The 17,348-nt window shown below is 48.9% G+C and overlaps 1 protein-coding gene across 1 annotated transcript in view; it reads left to right on the forward strand.

Moving 5' to 3' along the window:
* LOC119382298 (protein O-mannosyl-transferase Tmtc3) overlaps nucleotides 1-17,348 on the forward strand; it is a 473,291-nt gene that overhangs the window by 156,620 nt on the left and 299,323 nt on the right. The gene's annotated exons all lie outside the window — the stretch shown is intronic.

The following is a 17,348-nucleotide window of genomic DNA, read 5'->3' on the forward strand; positions in this document are numbered from 1 at the left end:
ATATATATATATATATATATATATATATATATATATATATATATATATATATAATTTATTGCACTAGCGAAAAGCTGCAAAGCTTGATTAATACACTTCGGTGTCGCATATCCGTATGAAACAACTTTCAGGATTGCGAACCAATTTTGCACATTACAGACTATGACAAATCTAGACGTCAAGTCATGGCAGTGAGACTGCCTGCGATGGCTATTGAAGATAGCGAATAATTCTGAGATACAAGTTTCATGTTTTCTTTTCCTGAACTAAGAGATTTATACAGTCTGACACAAGAACTTCAGTTCTCACAAAATTGACGGCTACATTTAGCAAGAAATCATTACCGCTACACTTCGTTAAAAGACTAACAATATCCCATGGCGTCGTGCCTCTCACCACCCAAGCTCCCAAACAATGCTTTTATATCGGTCACTCAGAATGCTTGTGAGCTTGTACAAGTTGCATGCTGTGCTTTGTTGTGGAGCTCAAGTTGCCCTCGTTGTTGGTCCTTATAAGGCCTCGATTATACCTTCACAACAGCGGGCCTTCATGCTCATGCAAATTAAATCGCCTTACCATTTTCGGGAGTCATGTATTTATGTTGCTTACATGATTAGTTAATGTGCGGCAATGTCATACGCATTGGATTGGATTGGAAAAACTTTATTTACGTCCTGCAGAACGCGCTCAGCGCGTAGTGGGCGTCTCCCACGTAGGGACCGACAGAGAATACCTGGCGGCCGCCTCGTGGGCCTGCTGGACAGCCCATTGCTGGTCGGCGAGAAGCGAGCTTCTGAGGGACGTCTCCCACTTGTGTGAGGTAGAGCCGGGATGAGCGTTTCTACACTCCCAGAGCATGTGTGTGAGTGTCGCCGTGTGTCCGCACGAGGGGCACGTGTCGCTGGGGTACGCGTCGGGATAGAAAACATGAAGCTTGGCGAGGTTTGGATATGTGTGCGTTTGCAGTAAGCGTAGGGTTAGCGCCTGCGGCCTGTTAAGTTTCGGATGCGGGGGCGGAAAAATGCGGCGTCCAAGGTAAAAGTGTTTTGTGATGTCGTTATACGTAATGGGTGCGTCCCGGTTGGCTTCTAACTCGGCGAGATGAGGTTTCCCTGTGACGGCGCGGTCGGTAAGCGCGCGCGCTGCGTCGTGGGCGATCTCGTTGAGGTTGGACGGGGCGCCCGGCACCCGGCCGAGATGGGCAGGGAACCAGATGACGGTGTGATGCTTGAGAGTACTCGGATCCACGCTGCGGAGGATGCGTAACGCCTGATCGGAGACGACGCCACGTTCGAAGGCTTTCATGGCCGCTCTAGAGTCGCTGTAGATGACTTCTCGTTTGCTGTCGAGCACACTTAAGGCTATGGCTACTTGCTCAGCTACTTCGGGGTTTCGGGTGAGGATTGTGGCTGAGTTAAGAGTCCGCTGCGTGGATGAAACCGCGACCGCGGCGAAGGCTCGGTTGTTGCGATAGGCAGCGGCGTCCACGAACGAGACGTCGTCCGCTTTCACGTCTATGCGCTTGAGAAAGGCGGTCGCCCGCGCAAGGCGCCTGCCTCTGTTGTAGTCGGGGTGTACATTTCGCGGAATGGGATTGATCGTGATGAGATCTCGGATTTCACGGGGAACCGGCGTCCACTCTGGGGGGTCCCCGGCCATCGAGGAGAAGCCAAGCTCGTGCAGAATATGGCGGCCCGCCTTGGTGGTCCTGAGTCGGAGCAACTGCGCCCGTTCCTGAGCCTCGGCGATCTCTTCAAGCGTGTTGTGCACGCCGAGCTCGAGGAGTTTCTCCGTGGAAGTGCTCATAGGGAGGCCGAGGGCTCTTTTAACGACCTTTCTAATAAGGGCGTTCAGTTTATCGCGCTCAGTACGTAGCCATTTGTGCATGGCAGCGACGTACGTGAAATGGCACAGAACAAACGCGTGTACGAGACGCATCAAGTTGTCTTCTTTCAGGCCGTGGTGCCGGTTGGCCACTCTACGTACTAGCCGTATGGCGTTATCAGTCCTAGTCTTGAGCTTCTGCACCGTTTGGGTATTGGTTCCGCGGCACTCGATGATCATGCCCAGGACCCGAATGGAGTCTACCCTGGGGACTGCACGACCATCTCTGGTGTGGAGGATGATGTTGCGTTCGGCCGGGGGTTGCCATCCTTTGGGCTTTGCGCCGCGGCGTTTGGGCAGGTATATCAGCAACTCCGACTTCGCGGGGGAACACTTGAGACCGGTGTGTTCGAGGTAGGATTCGGTGGTTTCGATGGCCTCCTGTAGGGTGGACTCGATGAAGCCATCCGACCCTGTGGAGCACCATATGGTTACATCGTCCGCGTAGATTGTGTGGTTCAACCCCTCGATTTTTGAGAGTTGTTCGGAGAGTCCGATCATCACGAGGTTGAAGAGCGTCGGTGAGAGGACGGATCCCTGGGGAGTGCCTCGCTGTCCGAGCTCGACTTCTTCCGACACCAGGTCTCCTGCGCAGAGGACGGCTCTGCGCCCAGTGAGGAAGGAGCGGACAAAGTCGTAAAACCGACGCCCCAGCCCGAGGTTTGCGATCGCCTTCAAAATGGACGAGTGTGTGATGTTATCGAAGGCCTTTTCTAAATCGAGGCCGAGTATGGCACGAGTGTCCTGAGTGTTACCTCCGTCGAGAATCTGATGCTTTAAAAGTAGCATAGCGTCTTGAGTCGATAATCCTGACCGGAAGCCAATCATGTGGTGTGGGAGGCAATCGTGATCTTCGAGGTATCGACCGACCCTGTTGAGGACGACGTGTTCAGCCACCTTGGCCACGCATGATGTGAGCGAGATGGGACGCAGGTGATCTAGGCTCGGCGCCTTGCCCGGTTTAGGAATGAGGATCGTGTGGGCGAGTTTCCAGGCATCGGGTAGCTCGCCCTTTTTCCATATTTCGTTGATGGTGTCTGTGAGATAAGTGACGGAGGGGTCGTCCAGGTTGCGTAGAAGCTTGTTGGTGATGCCGTCGGGGCCAGGGGCGGAACGGCCATTGAGTTCGTGGAGAGCTCGCCGCACCTCTTCGACGGAAAAGTCGGCGTCTAACTGAGTGTTGTCGGTACCAAGGTATTCTGGGTGAGGAGTCGAAGGGCCCGTGGGAAGCGGGAGATATTTCTGCACGAGGGTCTTGGTGACGTCCTCCGGTGGCGCGGTCCGTTTAGCCTGATGGAGTATCTTCGCGAGCGAATGACGCTGATTCGTGCGGGTGTTGGTGTCGTCGAGCAGGTGTTTGAGGAGGTTCCAGGATTTGCCATTTCGGACCTGACCGTCAATCGAGTTACAAACCTCGTCCCACTTTTGCTTAGAAAGGGCGCGGCAATGATCCTCCATGTTCTTGTTCAGCTCAGATATGCGTTTACGCAACCTCCGATTAAGGCGCTGTCCTTTCCAGCGGGCCAGTAGAGACTGTTTGGCCTCGAGCAGGTGGGCGAGGCGACTGTCCATCTTCTCGGTTGGTAAGTGTCTTTGTGTTGATGTGCCGGTGCGTGTAGGGAAAGCCTTGTCCGTGATGAGAACAAGGTCCATGTCGTTAGCGTTTTGCCAAAGCTCGTTACCCTTGGGGGTGTCGTACGCATACCCCCAGGCACGATGTGCGGCGTTAAAGTCACCCGCGATCACTAGCGGATTGGACTCTGCGAGACGGATGGCTTTCTGGAACAGGCGTGTGAATCGTTGTCTGTGGTGGCTGGGGCTGCTGTACACATTGAGGATGTACATGCTTTGTCGGGATGTGTTTCCAGGGATGATCTCTACTATAACATGCTCGATTTCGGGCTCATCGAGGCTGTGTGCCATGCAGGTAATCTTGTTAGCAACCAGCGTGGCGGTACCGCGTCCTCCCGAGGGGCCGGGTATCCACTGGTATCCGGAAAACGTGTCGGTTGGTACTGCAGTTTCTTGTAACAGGATGACGTGGGGTTTGGCTTCGTGACTACGGAGGTATTGCTGCAGGGAGGCTTTCTTATGGGCGAAGCTCCTGCAGTTCCATTGCCAGATTCGTAACTCGTCATTTGGCGTGGCCATCTTGAAGCATGCTGGTGTTGGCCTGAGCACCCGACGGGTGCAAAAGGGCCGCGTGTGGGAGTGAACTTGGTGTGGTTGTGCGCTGTGAGACCGGCTGACCCGCGGCGACGGCAGGGGCGACGATGTGGTCTAGGTAGTGTTCCACCTGGCCCAACCGATTACCGTGGACCGCAAGGGTTGACTGTACAAGGGCCATACTCTCGCCAAGGAACCGAAGGCTCTCCTTAATCGCTGAAAGCGTGCTCTTAATATCGTCCAACTCCTCGGGCCTTAAAGCTGGCTGGTCGCGGACGATCGCGCGTTTCTTAGGTGCGCTCTCGCTGTCATCATTATGGGCGCCTACGGGCTGCAGCTGTGACGAAGCGAATGCATTGGCGGCGTGATCGGTGGTGGGTGTAGCGGTGGACGCGCTTCTGTCATTTTTTAGTTCGGCGATGGCGACCGTGAGTTTGCGTATTGTTTCTTTCATCATCGCGTTTTCGCGCTTTAGATATGATATTTCAGATGTGGTGTGTGTGTCGTGCTCTGGGAGTAAACCCGACCCTACCTGTGCCGTAGCTTGTCCTTTGCTCCTGACGGTGTCCGCCCAAGTAAGAGCTCCTCGCTTATTGTTGGCGTTGCTTGCCGGTGATGGTGCCGGCGGGCTCGACGATCGTTGACCATGGACACCGCCACGGCCGGGGTAGGATCCGGAACGAGAACCGGAGAGAGACCCGGGACGGGAGCCGGAACAGGATCTGGATGCAGACCCATTGGGCGCCCCACGTCGTGTACTGCGGGAGGGGGCCCGAGGACGGCTCCGGGACCTCGATGCACGTCTGGAGCGGCTTTTGGAACGACCCCTGGATCGGGACTGGGATCGGTTGCCATCGGACCGATCATCTGTCGCATGTTCCGAAGGTTCGTCGTCGTGAGTGGCTGCGTTGGGCTTGTACCTTGCATCAAGATCGTCGTTTCCGTCTCGCGTCGAGCGTGCTCGCTCCCATCGTCGTCGTCGCACCACGTAGGGAATGTTGTAGCGTTCTTTGCATGCCTTGTCGGCAGTGAGGTGGTCTCCTCCACAAAGCTTGCATTTGGGTGTACAACGATGCTCCCGATCAGGGTTCGGGGCACCGCAGCCTCGGCAGATAACGTCTCCGGGGTTAGGACAAACGTCCGCACGATGGCCAAGCCGGCCGCAGGCATAGCAAATATCTATCTGCCTGCGGTATAGCGTACATTGCAATAGCACAGACCCATATCGCACGAAGTTGGGCACGCGATGTCCATCAAAGGCCACGATTACTGCGGTGGTACTGCCGATGCGCTTGGCGGCCAGGGCCAGTGGATTCCTGTCGTTAACGATCTTTGCATCGATGTCCGCCGAACTGTCTTGCACGGGGATCCCCCGGATGACGCCTTTGCATGTAGAATACGGTGCCGCTTCGTAGGCACTCACTTCGTAGGTCTTATCAGCGATGCGGATTTCTTTAATGCGCACGTAGCGGTTGGCGTTATCTCTTCTCGGCGTGCTCGCCACTAAGATATTCTGCTTACTGTTTGGCCAGAGCGTGTCCGCATGCTGTTCCACAGGGCTGATACCTGCCGAGACGGCAATGGCGTCGGCGACGATCGTTGGGCCAAGCTTAGCGATATTAAGGCCCCCTCTGGGTCTTATGATGATGCGTATGTCGTCCTTCGGTAGTTGCGGCATTCGGCTCGCTCGGATGATTTTGTTCTTGACGTTTTCACTATCGCAGGGCTTGTTCCCTCCATGTTTCAAAGCGCCATTAGGCGGCGTAGGTTTGGAGTCCTCCTTTTGGGTTAGTGCACGGCGAGACGAGGCGGTTTGCCAGCCTTGGTCTGGTGTGATTTCTTCCGGGTCAATGTCCTCCCCCGATACGTGGTATTCCATCGCGCCGTGACAGAATGCAGCCGAAGTAGCAGCAACGACGTGGTAGAGCGCAGCGAGCCAGCCGCGGCGCCGCGCTAGCGAGCGCGCGCCACGTCGAAGCAAAGAGGGCACTCGTTAGGGCTAGCTGGGCGGCAGGCGAGCGACGATAGAAAATGCGTTGAAAAACGTAGAAATAGGCACTCACTGCACTCAAGAAAGTGTCGATAGGGTCCTTTTGTCTTCAGGATGTTGCTGTTTACCGATATACCGTTGAAATCACAAAAAAGCGTTACGAAGACGTTGAGTAAAGCGGGAGCCGAAGTGAACACGTCCGCATACCTCGGCTATCGTCTGTCATACGCATCTCAAAATAAAATACTACTGCATGTGAATGTTAGTTTTTTAGGAATGTGTCCATCCCTGACAAAAGAATCGTGACGTACAGCATGTACGAAGGCGACATGATGAGTACTCGTATGAAGTGACGACACTGACGAGTCACGACGGAGGATGTATTTATATAATCAGAAGCAGAAATTAATTTACAAAAAAAAGACGAACTTTGCAGTACCTACTGTACTCATTGTTCATTTGGTTAGAGCCTAAGTATAGCCGTGGTACAGGGTTTGCCTGGAGCTTCAGCTCAGACTGTACTGGCTATCGAGATTTTGCTCGCGTTAAAAAAAAAAAAAAAAGAAAACTTGGTTAACAAGCATCAATAAAGTTGTTTCACTCACTCACTTGGTTAAGAAGCCAGTTGCGACGGTTATTCCAGAATGCCATCAGAAGATCAGCCAATAAAATATTATTAAAGGTGACTACCACCTTAAAGTTTAGGCCCAGTTTTAGGCCCGACCAATAGCACAGAGCAAAGCAAAAATCAATAGCTTTATGCGTTCCCCTTGAAAGCACAATCGAGCCTTCTTTCTATGGGAGTCTTTTTTGGCCCCCGACACACATACGTGTAGCCGTGCCCGTCCGCGCGATGATTACAGCCTAATGGCAACGCGCCTATGCTTAAACACTTAAACCGTGACTGATGGTTGTCAACGACGAAAGGAAAAGAGCCACCACGAATGGGCCGGCGACGCACCCTGCGAAACGGGTGAAAGCAGCCCCCGCTTTCACGCTTTGGTTGGCACCTCTGTAACGGAAAATACCGTTACAGTTACTTCTGTCTTTATGAAAAATTATCCAAGAGCAACACTTTTGCAAACTTTCTTCTTTACCATATATCCTCTCCACCCCTCAACTTTCCCGAATAGGGCTCCCCTCGCAGTTTAGGAGAGGAGGTGACTAAGCGTATTATCTTCCCTGCAGAAGACCGAGGTTGGAGGTCTGTCATTAATGCAACATGTAAATCAATCGTGGTTCAACTGAACAGCCTGCTAAGTTCGCGTCCGTTTTTTTTTCAGCATATATATCCTTTTCGTCACTTGAGCATCTAGCTATGTTCGTGGTGTACAGGTGGAGGAGCATTAGGATGCCATGTTTATAGTCTCCCTCGTCTGAGGCTCTGAGCTAATCGTGTTTGACAGGTGGCTAGAAAACAGCAGAACGCGAAATGGCTAAGGCCAGAAATTCCGTTAACTAGCGAAGCGATATTTTAAAACTTCTTTGTAACTGGTTGTAAAATGTTTACTCCGACTTAATGCAACAATTATTAACAAAATGACAGACGTTTCACCTCCCAATGCAGGTGGCATCCTAAAAAAGAAAAAAAAATGAGCCGAGGTCAACCAGTCCACTAGTCACACATGTCCTTGTAAATGTCCAGTGGGAGGCCGCGGCTGTAAAATTTTGCAAGCCGCGGCGAATGAACCACGATTCCAGGAGTTGCTTTTCCCCCACCTTCGTTCATAAACCGGCGTCGTCGCATTGTTTAGGTCAAAGCTATGACCTGTCATCCAGCAGTGCTCAACAAGCTCGATCTTAGAACGCGTTGCATGGGTTGCTTTAGCGACATTCCGCTTGAGTTCTTTAGGCCTCGTTGATCATTTCCTCCCCGTTTCTCCGATCCCCGCATCGCACTTTTAGATACCGCCATGATCATCCGTAGGTGTACAGTCTTAGGATTTCGTGAACACACCTTGTCATGTTCCAAAGTATAATAACGGGACTTAAAACGGTTTGTATGCTCAGCGGACCGGAAGCTCTCCGAACAGAGTCTGACACACCTTAAACATATGGAGCAGACACAATGTCGTAACCACTCGTGATGCACTCCCCGCTGCTCTTCGCATGCGCTTCTGGGTATAGTTAATAAACGTCTTAGGATATACTGCCGTCGTTCCAGTACATCAACCACGTTTTCCACTTCAAGTAAGAGGCGTTCAAAGTGATTGCTGGTGTTGGGCCCCCTTTTATGTTTCCTTCGTCTAGGGTTTTGCAACGTGCAACCCTTATCAAATAAATTCTATAATTTGATTTGTGATCTATTATTTTATACAGTAACGGAAAAGTAATGACGTTACTTTTGCACAGTAACTGTAACTGTAACAAGTTACTTTCGGGAACTCTGTAACTGTAACAGAGTTACTTTTTTGGCTTAGGTAACTGTAACTGTAACACTGTTACTTTTTACTGGTAACGTGCCCATGACTGCTTCTCACTTTGTGGTGCGCGCAATGTCCTGTCTACAAGGGGAGCCGACACGGCCACATGGTTCCGTTTTACAGCGAAAGCTGTTATGAGATCACAAGGGCCGTTTTTGGCGCCGTAGTTGTCCGCCGCCGCCGGTGTCCGTAACCATTATCGCTCGAAATAAAAAAAAAACGACATAAGAAAAAATTTCCACGATGGAACGAGGTTCGAACCTGGGTCCTCTGCGTGGGAGCCCAGTGTTCTACCGCCGAGCCATGCCGGTGCTTGAAACTGCTTTGCAAAAAGACCCTATACAGGCTTCATGTCGGGAAGGAGCCACATTAACATATGTACTGTAGCGTGGGAGAAGAGTAAAATAACAACCAAGCGTCGCACAACGCGAATTCTGTAACCAGGCGTCACACAATGCGAAATGCGTAACGAGTGGGTTGTTGAATGCTTCGAACATTTTCGATGGAGGCAAAATTGTTTGAGGCCCGTGTACTTAGATTTAGGTGCACGTTAAAGAACCCCAGGTGGCTGAAATTTCCGGAGCCCTCCACTACGGCGTCTCTCATAATCATATCGTGGTTCTGGGACGTTAAACCCCAGATATTATTACTATTACGTGGATGAGCCATACCTTATTTTGCAGCCGACAATGCTACCACCTTCTAACCTCAACATCAACGCCGAGTCAACCAACGAGCAGAGTTGACCAACGATCAACTGAAAAATCTTTGGGGCAAGCGAGAGGATGATTTGTAAGCCTTCTGGTCTCGTTCGTTTAAAGAGTACCCTAATGAGCTGAGCGACTTCACATTCAACCCGGGAAAAAGAACTGACTTATTAAAGAAAGGCATTATAGTTCTACTCGGTGAAAAACATCGTCCAAGGCAACTGTGCAGCTTAGCCCGTATAGAACAATTGATTGGTGTGTGCGACAGCATCATGAGACCCTGCTCTTTACGCTTCCCGAAGGCACTGTAGTGAAGTGACCCGTACAGCTACTGTACCCTGGATGGATGGATGGATGCTATGAGCGTCCCCTTTAAATCGGGGCGGTGACATGTCTGCCACCAGGCTCGAAGAAAAAAAAAAAAAAAAGCTTCCTTGTTTCATGTTGGCCTAATACCTTATCTACATTGATTAAATCTATGTTATTATACCAAAAATATAAATTCACGGTCCATCTCTCTGCCTCTTAAGGCAGAATGACCTTATTTTTCCCCCATTATTTATTTTTGTTCTTTATCTCTACTTTTCTGCCACCAATACTCTAACCGTCTCTTACTTATTTCTATCGCGGACGTGTTCAGCTTTCCATTGTTGTCCCTAAAACCCAAGGCTTCATGTAGACTCGTGCCCACACGTATACCTGGGTGAATATCGCCACATTCAATCAGTACATGTTCCATCGTTTCCTTAGTTCCCCCGCAGCATGTACATTGTTCTTCTTCGTTACTAAATCTCGCTTTATAACTACGCGTTCTAAGGCAGCCCGACCTTGCTTCAAACAGTAAAGCGCTTCCCCTTGAATTATCATAAAACCTTTCCCTCCTTATTTCGTTTTTTCCTTTTCGGTAGTCACTCAGAGCCGGCTTCTTTTCCATCGCTGTCATCCAATAAGTCCTCTCCGCCTCTCTGACCTTCCGCTTAATGCTCCTTGTTGCCATATCGCCCGCACTGCCAGCCGTATATTTACTGGTGAGCCTCCTAGTTCTTTTTCTCCACTGCGTGTCAACGCTTTTTCTATACAAATACCTGAAAACCTTCTCTGCCCATCTACTCTCCTTCATTTTCCTCAGCCTCTCTTCGAATCTCATTTTGCTCTGCGCTTCCCTCACTTCAAAGCCTGTCCATCCCATATCACCCTTTACCGCCTCATTTGTCGTCTTCCCGTGAGCGCCCAACGCGAGGCGGCCCACCGTCCTTTGATTTACATCCATTCCTGATTGCACCTCTGACTTCATGCACACCACTGAGTTCCCAAATGTAAGCCCCGGAACCATCACACCCTTCCACAGCCCTCGAAGCACCTCGTACCTATTGTATCCCCATAAAGCTCTGTGCTTCATAATTGCAGCATTCCTCTTTCCCTTTGCTACCGATGCTTTCTCTTGTACCTCCATATATCTATCCCCCTCATTTACCCATACTCCGAGGTACTTGTACTCGCTTACCCTCGGTATTTTTTGGCCCTGTATTAATACCGTATGGTCTCCGTGATCATTGAATACCATCAATCCACATTTTGTTGCACTAAATCCTAGTCCTAGAGCCTCACACTCCCTTCCGCATATATCTGCCAGTCGCTGTATATCATCTTGACTGTCCGCAAATAAGACAATATCATCAGCATAAAATAGACCTGGAAGCTTCTGCTCAACCATCGCTCCGACCTGTTTGTGTGACAAATTAAATCCAATGTTGCTACCTTCTAGCGCTTTTTCCATCCTCGCCATGTACAGCATGAATAACAGCGGGGACAAAGGGCATCCCTGTCTCAGCCCCTTGCTAATTTCAACGCTGTCCTTGCTACTTATTCCTTCCCATTCTATACAAACTGTATTTCCTCGGTATATTTCCCTCAAAAGCTGTACACAGTCGTCACCTATGCCCACTTCCTTCAATATATCCCACAAAATTTCCTGATTAACGTTGTCATACGCCCCGGTGATATCTAGATAAGCTACGTATAAGGGCCTGTTTTCTATTTTAGATATTTCTATACACTGGGTAAGAACAAACAGATTATCGTCTAACCGCCTGTCGATTCGAAATCCATTCTGAAGTTCTCCCAAAATATCATTTTGTTCTACCCACGCTTCTATTTTTAATTTTACTGCCTGCATCGCCAACCTGTATAGCACCGATGTAATTGTTAGCGGTCTATACGAGCGAATGTTATCCTTTTCTCCCTTGCCTTTATAGATCCCTTGCCCTTTGGAGGCCAAGCAGCGTCATCTGTCGGCAGGGGAGACAATTGTGACTTCCTTTTCATCAACCCTTGTAGCAGAAGACTAGTCGCCATAATTACTGCTGCTACTCACGAGCTGATGCGTGCTCTAATGGCAGCGCCGGCTCGCCCTCTTTTTCTTTTATTTTTTGTCTCTACTGTTTCATTAAAGCTTTTCGTTTTGCAAGGTGTGCTCTACGCTTGATGGCAACCGTGCGCGTCGATGCTTCTGAATGGGTGTCCGCCATCCTTGTTGACAAGAAAGACGGCGGCATCAATATGTGTTTAGACCTTCAAGAGCCGAACAAAGCTATTGTTCCCGACAGGTGTTTAATAACTGTGTTAGTGCAAAGAAGCAGGACACAAAAAAAGGCAAAAGGCCATTCTGTTGGACAGCGAACAGAGACAGACAGCGCTACGCCTTTCTTGTGTCCTGTTTCCTTGCACTGCTCTAGTTATCAAAAGTATGCCAAACCAACAAGCCCGCCTTCAAGCTTTAATCGGTTTCCCATTGCCTCCCACAGAGGAGCTTCTCCATGCTTTGGTAGATGCTACGCATTTCTCAAAACTATACTCAGCTTTCTCTTACCATCAGGTTCTCTTGCACCCTGACCGCAGGGGCCTGACAGTCTTCATCACTCATGACGGGCTTTTTCGTTTCAAAAGAGTTTGTTTTGGGTTAGCTTCTGCTTCAGCAGCACTTCAGGTAACGGCGACAATCCTTTATCGCTGCCCTGGGGTGTTGTTCTACACTGATGATGTGATCGTCTTTGGCAAGGCCACGGAAGAACACCTTTTGAACTGGAAAGCTGTCCTGCAAAAGATCAAGGATGCAGGCCTCAAAGTGTACAACAAATGACTCTTCGACGTTCCAAAACTTGCATTTCTAGGGTACAAGATCACTGCACGTGGTATCTCCCAGAGAAGGTAGACTTCGTAGTTGACACTCCAGTGCCAACTGATGTTGCTGCCCTCCGTTCGTTCCCGGGTCTCGTAAAATGCTAGTCGAAGTTTTTTGCATGCTTGGCACAAGCAGTCGAGCCTATGAGAGTGCTACATTGCCAAAATGATCCATTCATCTGGTCAGCCGCAACAGACAGCCGTTTCAGGAGGGTCAAAGGAATGCTTTCATCCAGTACAGTCCTCCAGATGTTCGATCTGGCACTCCTAGTCATTGTATCGACCAATACCTGCGACTGAGGGCGGTGGAACTAAATGGCGAAAAGCTCTGCACGGTCACTTTTGCATCTCGTACAAATTCGCCTGCGGAGAGAAAATGTTCACTTGGTAAACGAGAAGCATTGGCATGTATCTCATGTGAGCGATGGCACACGTACCTTCTGGGTTGCCATTTCAAAATTCGAACGGACCACAAGGCGCCGGTGTCCATGCTGTCATCAGAAAGACCCCCACTCGGTGCACGACTGCTTTGTTGTAATTTCACTGTAGAATACCGCAAGGGGTCCACAAACACCGTAGCAGATGTACTTTCTCAGCTGCCAACACCTGTCTCAGAGGCAGAGCTTACTAAGGAGGAAGAAATAGTCTCATTGGTTGAGCCAGCGTGTGTGGAGCTCAGCCATGCCTTCCTGGACGATGTTTGCCTGGAAACCGTCAAGTCTTTCGTACTGAGTTCTTGGCCGCTGCACAAGTCCATAGCAGAACAGGTGACGCCATTATAACATATTCGGGAAGAACTTTCTGTTGTTGATGACCTGATGACTGCGTGCAGGGCACCTAGTTGTTCCATCCTCCCTCGCAGGTCAGATCACCGCACCGTGCATGAGACGCATCCGGGTATCACGCACACTAAGGCGCGACTTCGTGAACGGTTCCGATTGCCACGAATGGAAAATCAAGTGGAAACGGCAGTGAAAAACTTCCACATCTGCCTGGAGGCAGATTAGTCTGCCAAGACATCGCTAGCACCACTGCAACCTGTTGAATGGCCTGAATGACCATGGCAGAAGCTTGGCCTAGACATTGTGCGTCCCTTGGAGCATGCAGCTCACAACAGATTTGCTGTAACGCTTGTTGATTACCACTCCAAATGGCCGGAGATATATTTTTGCAGTGAAATATCCACAAGCACAGTGGCCCGTTTTTTAACAAGTGTTTCTTCCCGCAAAGGCTACCCGGAGGAGACCGTTTGTGACAGTTGGCCTCAATTCACTTCGTGTGTATTCATAACCTTTCTGCAAAACAGAGCCATCCGTCTGTGGCATTCTTCAGTATACTACTTCCAGGCGAGTGGGCTCAATCGGACATTGAAAAAGTTCATTCAAGCTTCAGTCCTGGAAAGACGACCCCTCTTGGCAAGCATTCACAGAATACCTTGCCATTTACAGCCGTACTCTGCAGGCCACCACTGGGGTCGCCCCAGCAGTTCTGCTGCATGGTAGGATGCCCCAAACAAGGATGGATGTCTTGGGCTTTTTTGCACCAGCCTTTGCTAAAGACCCAGCTAATGGTTGCAGATAATTGCTACGGAAACCAGCGGCAGATAGCTCTGGCAGCAAAATTGGCGGTTGTTATCCCGTAACAGCTTCCGCCATAATGTATGTTCATGCCCAATAAAGGGGGTAGCAGTCTCTTTCTGAGACTGCACTGAGATCGGGCTACTTGGTACTGATCCATAACTTCTGTAAGCGCGAATGACACATACGACAACGAAGAACACATGACCAACGCTACCGTATTGAATCGAATCTAAGCCGATGTTCTTTTCAGAAAAAACGATGTGTGAAAGTGGGGGGGTCAACTTAGATTCGAGTACCATGATTTGACCGCAGCCGCCACCTACCTAAAGGCCCGACCGCGCTAGCGGCGTGGCGGCTCACCATGCACCGATCTCAGGCTACCGTATGCAGACGGCTCTGCATGCGCGTCCGAGGCTCATTTTTGCGACAGCCTACGATAGCTGCATGGTGACGATGTCGCTCAGGCTCAGCGGCAGAGTCGTGGTCCCCATGGCTACTCAGGCCGACTGCGTCGTCTGTTTCGTGCTGTCCATTGTTCTAAAATCTCGCAGTCCCACGTTCATGCAGCTAGGGTCGTCGAGCCGGTGAGATTTCACTCTGGCAAAGGCGGGCAAAGGTGGATCGGGTCATGGGATTACGGCGCCGGCGAGTGCCACGCCCTTTGACACCCTCTCTCTTCATCTCGTGTGCCGCGGAGGTGGCTGAGGTGCGAGCGCGGAGTTGGTCAGTTTTCTGGAAGCGATCGTGCAGTGCAGTCGTTCCTTAAACACATGCTCGCGAAACGCCTTCATCAACTGTGCTTCAGAAGCGACGGCACCAATCAAGCGGTGCCACTACAGCGTGGCCTTTAAGCGAAAGGTCGTTCTCCCTGCGGAGAAAACATCAAACCTACAAGCGCAGCACGAGTTCGGCGTGCTGCTTGCACAATGCGGCCCCTGCTTGCACAACACGGCCCCTGGACGGTGTTCCCAAACCGTTTTCACCCAGTCATCCATCAAGACACTGGACATCCAACCTTTGTCGTGAACGTGCACGACAGCAGTTCTGGGGAACTTTTCGCCAGCTTGTACAGTCTCGCGCTTGAAAATTATGTACGAGTGCGAGTTACACATTGTGCAAGTTGTTCTTCGGGTTCCTGTAGTCCTTTGTGTAACCAAACTGATGTTCTATATACTCATCCTAATCAGACAACAAGAGAGATTGTAGAAGCTTGGCACATCTCTAGACTTCAAGACATGTGTGTCAGTCATCCATCCGTAGCGTTGAATGATAGCGAAATTGACTTGCTAAACAAGATGTGATAGTGCAACGTGTCTGTTAAATGTTTTATTGCTCTTTATGTGAAGAAATACACTATGCCGTTCTGCTCATGCGCAGTGATCATGAGGTGCGTGTTGCGAGTATATATTGTTGTTTCTTATTGAATAAAGGTTAGTTGGTAGACTGCGCTTGTCCTTGTGAACTTTTCGTCTGTGTCTTCGTGTTGTGTGCACAATATTATCATTATGTTTCTGTCCAAGTCTGCAATCTGTCAGATGACACGGCAGTAATGCCTGCGCACCAAGCTTTCAAAACGAAAGGACAAGAGAGACCGAGTGCTGCACTTAGCTTGTCCTTTCGACGTGTACCAAATGGCCCAAATAAGCACTCTAGGGCAGTTCACACCAAACTTCCTTTTTAGTAACATATCTTTATATACATATATATGTGTTTGTGGGTGTGTGTGTGCATATTAATATGTTTAAACATAAAAAACACAGAGGGCTCCCAATGCATATGCCTAAGACGACTCGACTCAGGTGAAAGCCGTCCTCTACCCTTGAAGCATTCTGCAGCTCATGTGGTGCCTCCTGGATCGGTCTGCCTTGGATAACAAATTTAAGTGACGTTGTTGTGTGATTACACTGTCATGTGGCATGACATGATGGTGACGCAAGTTTTGGTGATCTGCGGCATCATTCACATCTCATATGACATCATGTAATTTTTGGTACCATTCTTGTCGTCGACACCAATGGTCACTTTGCTGTTTGATGTGGCATACAAGCCTTTATAAAAACATAGATGCATTAATGCAGGTGTTTCCTAAATATAGTGCGGTACTTCTAAATGAGAATTTAAATCGTTTGTTGCTGCTTTTACCGATCCACATGTACTTGTGAGAAAAAGAAGCAGGCATGAATGGAGAGCTGACTTCATAGTTGCAGCTGTCTCTTCTTAAACACTAGGCTTGTGCGAATATTACAGTATTCGAATTCGCTTCGATTCGAATTTAAGTTATTGGAAATTTCGAAGTATTCGAATTGAACGAATAGGTGTATACGAGTCTGCATGTAACTCCACTGTAAAGATGGTTTCACTGCGGTGCGGGGGTGCTATGCCGTGAATACACCTTTCCAGGCAAAATTCGCACTGCCGCGAAGCCCCATTTCAAGGTTAAATGAACATATTACCGTCACATGGATTCATCATTTTTTAGGTTTATAAACCTGTTATACTGGCGTATATTCATAGTCATAGTCGTCTATTCATAGTCATATTACTTATGGGATCATGTACATACAATGTTCACCTCTCATCTATTCAACATTTACAGAACATGGCTATTCGTATTGGTACAAATAGCCATGAACTGTTAGTGATGGTCACCACTAATAGCTCATTCCAATCGAATGCATTCACACTTCTGCAGCACAACTCTATTCCACCCATTTCTGATTTGTTTAAATATTAAGTATTTTCTTTTTTATGTTGTTTCATAATCACCTTCCTTATGTACTTATTGATGGTAGGTTGCGTACTAATAATAACTGCGCTAGGTTTGCACACAATCTCAGCTTTCTGCTTCCTCGCTGTAGCACGAACTGTGGTAAAATGACTTCATCATCTTCCTCACCTAAAATTTGGAATGACCTTCCAGTATCACTTACACAGCTTAATTCTTTAAACACATTTATGCATGAACTAAAACTTTTTAACTTGTAAATAGTTTCTTTATGATAGCTTTGATAACCTGGATATTTATCCTTTTTTGTTGTATAGATGATTTATGTTGCTTGCTTAATGTTTTTTTTTTTTTGACGTTATAGATGTTCTGTGTTGCTTTTTGATGTCTTGATGCTTCTTTTTCTTTAGATTTGTATTTTATATTTGTTTCCTGTTTTTGCTGTACACCTTCTCTTTTTTTTATTTTTAACCGAGGGTTCCTTTGGCAGTCATTGACTTTGGGACCCTCGTCTGCCTATTTGTTTGTACCAATCATCGTAGGTTGAATTATTAATAAACTGAAACTGATATGCTCTAAGGATAGTAACTTTTAAAGCGCAACATATTTGACAGGTCATCACTTGCGATCTACCGAAAGTCAAATTCTGCTACTATTCAAAGTTGCTTCCACTTCCTTTGAACCAAACAGAAT

Source organism: Rhipicephalus sanguineus, chromosome 2 (assembly GCF_013339695.2).
Source record: "Rhipicephalus sanguineus isolate Rsan-2018 chromosome 2, BIME_Rsan_1.4, whole genome shotgun sequence".
NCBI classification, from domain to species: domain Eukaryota; kingdom Metazoa; phylum Arthropoda; class Arachnida; order Ixodida; family Ixodidae; genus Rhipicephalus; species Rhipicephalus sanguineus.